Raw genomic sequence first — 4,261 nt, 5'->3', positions numbered from 1 at the left:
CCTAATAAACCCGTCAACACGTACCGAGACCTTACTTTGTTGTAGGCGCCATGGAAGACACAGAGGCAGTCAAGACAGGGCTCCCTCCCTCAAGGAATGTGTATATAATAAAGTTGAAGGCATAAAATAACACCCACAGGATGACCGTGAACAGCACAGATGTGAGCGTGCTAAGGCTGTGTGTCTGGTACAGGAAATGTGTCCAGGTTCCCCTGGACTTGGTTGTAATGGGACCACTCGTGTGGCTGAGGGGTAGACCCCTGGCTGTCTTGGGCCCCCAGGCTTTGGTCACTAGGTTGGTCAGAAAAGGAATAAACGCCCATAACTAAGGCTCATGGTGTTCCGGCCCCAAGGCAAGGTCTCCCTGAGTCCACTCAGCAGAAATGGGAGGGCCCAGCGGTCCTTACCCACAGCCACTAGTCATGGCAGGAAACGAGGGTGAGGGCCAGAATGAGCAGCCGGCACTGGGCAAGGACAGCTCCCGCCTCGCCAGCCACGCGTGAGGGCGGGTTGGGGCATCGAACATGCTGGTCACTGACCATGTCCTGAGAAAGGCATCCACTGTTTCCTCCCTGCCTGGAGGAGTTTGCCTTCTTTAGTCTCTCAGAGCCTCAAGATGAAGCAGAATTGTCTCTCTCTCTAAGCCAGCTTGGTCTGCTTCACAGCTTGTGTGCCATTTGCTAGGTCCCGAGGTCCCGAGTCTTTCCAGGCCCATTTTTTTTCATCCCTGCTAGGGCACCAGGCAAGAGCCAGCCTCAGTCTCCTCCCACCCCCACCGCTTAGCTCAGAAATGAGAACCAGCTTGGAATCACATTCAACCACGTGTGTGCTGTGCCATACTGCACCCACCCCAGACGGAAGTCCAGTACTGGCCACCACTGAAGGAGCACCAGGTCTCCAGGGGTAGTCGGGGTCCCCTGGATCCCCAAGTCCTTTCACAGGATACGCAAAGTCAAACCGTTCTCATCATAATGTGAAAATGTCATTTGGCTTTTTGCTCTCATTCTGTCATGAGTGGACAGTGGAATCTTCCAGAAGCTTCACAGTGTGTGAATTATAGCAAACTGAATGTTGAGGAGGTACAAGAATCCAGTTCTGCACAATGTGGACATACTTAATACTATTGAACTGCACACTTAAGACAGTTAAGATGGTAAATTTTATGTATTTTATTACTTCAATTAAATTTTTTAATTAAAAAAATCTTTCTCTTTTTCATTTAACCAACCATTAAAAACATTTGCAAAAACGTAGAACAATGCTACTCTTCTAATTTTTTTGTTTTGAAAAATATAGCTTTTTTTGTAAAAAGTGTTTTGTATATATAAACGTGTAGTAAGTTATTATTACCATTGTTTTTTAGACTGTTTTTTTTAAATAAATTAATATTTTAAAATTTATGTTTTACTTGATAATATGGTAAACATCATTTCACCTAGATAAAAGCTCTTTGAGTGTCCTCAATGATTTTTTAGAGTGTAAAGAGACCAAAACATTAAAAACTGCTGCTCTACCAATAAGGAGTATAGCAGGTAGGGTTGCCAGACAAAATACAGGATTCTCTTCTCAGTTAAGTTTGAATTTCAATTAAACAATGAATAATTCTGTAGTGTAATATTACCTAAAACATACTAAACTAAAAGAGTATGTATTATTTATCTGAAATTCAAATTTAAATGGGCATTCTGTATTTTTATTTGCTAATCTGTCAACCCTGACAGCAGGAACGATTTAGGTCAGGCTTAGAACTTGAATCAGATTTTGGGATCCTGACCCAGAAACAGATGGAGAATTTCTGACAACTTTTTAACAAAAACGAATGGGCCTGAGGGCCCTAAATGCTTAAGGTTGGAGGTGCCAACCTGGAGTGGGTATGAGCAGCAAAGATCTTCCCTGGGCTGGCCTGAGGTTCACTCAGCCTCCAGGAGGAAACCCAGGCAGCTGGAGGATGAGCAAAAGCAAAGGAAAGTGAAACTCAGCATCGTGTTGTTGTTAAAAGGAGGACGTGATACTAGCTGGGTGAAGGCTGGGTGGGGGCCGGCGAGGACTGAGGTCTCTGGAGGATGTCAAAAACAGGAGGCAGTGAGGTCACTTAGCTCTGCTAAAAATAGCTGTGGCTGCCATAGGGGTGAGTGCGGTCAGGAAGCCAGGGGTGAACCTTCGTGTCTGGGTGGGACTGTGCAGAGGTGCAGCTGGGGTGGTTGGGGTGTCAGGCCAGGTGGCAGGAAAACCTAAGAGGCATATTTGGGGCTAGAAATAAATAGAAACAAAGAATTAGTCTCAGGAGCAGCCCAGGGGAGCAAGGCCCACCCCTCCAGCTAAGAGAATGAAGACCAGTCACAGGTTCCTCCTCCCATCAGCAGGGGGAAACTTTAAGAAGCTCTTTCCATAAAGAGAAGCAAGGGTACCCCAGAGATAAGACTAGCAGAGAGGTTAAGATGCTTTTTTTTTTTTAATGGCCTTTAACTATGTAACTGAGCATCTACTGTGTACTTGGCATTGTATCCAGCCTTGAGGATCTCAATTTGGATAAAATGTGATTCCTGCCCTCCAGAGCAGTGGAGGAAGTCCAGTAGAGAAGACAGGCGTATAAAACCGACACGAATTTATGAATTCATTGTGCTAAGAGTCACCCACCCACTGCAAACCTGGGCCTCTGCCTCAGCAACCACCAGCCCAGGCCAGGCTACAACCCAGCTGAGGACAGAGAACCGCCCAGAGGCTTGCAGAGCAACGCTCCAAGTTCCAGACCCTTTCTCTCCCCACACATCTCTGCTGGTTGTTTGGAGCAAAGGAAAATAATCCTAGTTTGGGGAAAGACATAAAAATGACAGTTTTCTTTCTTGAACCTTCTCTCTCACCCCATGCCAGCCTGGGAAAAACTGTTAGACGCTTCTTGAGAGGGTTTCTAAAGGCCATTATTGGCCTCTGATTAAAGGGGCGTGTGTAAGCAGGGCTGGCCTTCTTTGACCCTGGAGGTTTCTAAACCTCCCAACCTGAAGTCACACAACAGGTCGAGACAAAAGACGGTTCCTTGCTTCTGGTGTCTAGCTTATTGAATAACATGGATTGATCCCCTGTTGCCAGGGGCCAGGGGAGATGCTGAGTCCAGAGCCCTGGCCTGCTGGGCACAGGCCATTACAGGGATCAGTTAGTGACCAGACAGTGCCTGAGGAGGGTGTGAACACAGGGCTGGAGCAAGCCCTGCATCACAGGCAAGGGGGGAAAGCTTCTTGGAGGGATTGAGCTGGGTGTTGCAGGCAGAGGAGTTTACTGGGTCAAGTAGAGGTGATTTACAGGAGCCAGAATTCCTTGACAACTTAAAACTGACCTCAAATAGTTGTCTGGTGCCTATACGCAAACCTTAGTCCTTCGGGTATTCTCTGGGTCCTGACTCCCACTCTTTCCCGGGCCCATTTGATCTGCCCAGGTGTCCGCACCCCAGGGAAAGGCAGGGTCCAAAGGCTCTTTCCTGGTCCACTGGGTTCCTGGGGTTCAGGCTCTAGGCCTGGTTTCTGCCCTTGTCTCTCTTCTCCCTCAGGCCACAGCCTGGCACTGCTTTGCCAGAATGGAGGCTGTGAGAAGCACAGCTCAGCATGGAGGCAGCTGGGTGTGTCTTCCTGGAGCAGCGGTGGGAGCCCGCTGGACCCGTCAGGACCAGTCAGGACCAGTCTCCCCTGTGGCCAAATGCATCCATTCCTCTGTTGTGTTTTCCCTGCTGGCAGACAGACTGTGGGGGCTCTTCTGAGGCCCCGTGTGGGTAGGAGCGTGTTGACTCTGCCCAGATTGTCTACATGACCTTAGTCAAGTCCCTGGACCTTGGCATCCTATTTGTTCAATTGTAGTCTGTACTCTGGGCTTCCCAAGTGGTGCTAGTGGTAAAGAATCTGCCTGCCCATGCAGGAGACATGGGACGTGGGTTCGATCCCTGGGTAGGAATACCCCTGCAGGAGGAAATGGCAACCCATACAAGTATTCTTGCCTGGAGAATCCCATGGACGGAGGAGCCTGGTGGGCTATGGTCCATAGTGTCGCAAAGAATTGGACTTATGGAGAAGGCAATGGCATCCCACTCCAGTACTCTTGCCTGGAAAATCCCATGGATGGAGAAGTCTGGTGGGCTGTAGTCCATGGGATTGCTAAGAGTCGGACACGACTGAGCGACTTCCCTTTCACTTTTCACTTTCATGCATTGGAGAAGGAAATGGCACCCCACTCCAGTGTTCTTGCCTGGAGAATCCCAGGGACGGGGGAGCCTGGT

This window comes from Bison bison, unplaced genomic scaffold (genome assembly GCF_000754665.1).
Source record: "Bison bison bison isolate TAMUID 2011002044 unplaced genomic scaffold, Bison_UMD1.0 scf7180017864338, whole genome shotgun sequence".
Lineage (NCBI taxonomy): Eukaryota > Metazoa > Chordata > Mammalia > Artiodactyla > Bovidae > Bison > Bison bison.
The sequence above is the reverse complement of the archived record's forward strand: the minus strand, read 5'-3'. Positions refer to the sequence as shown.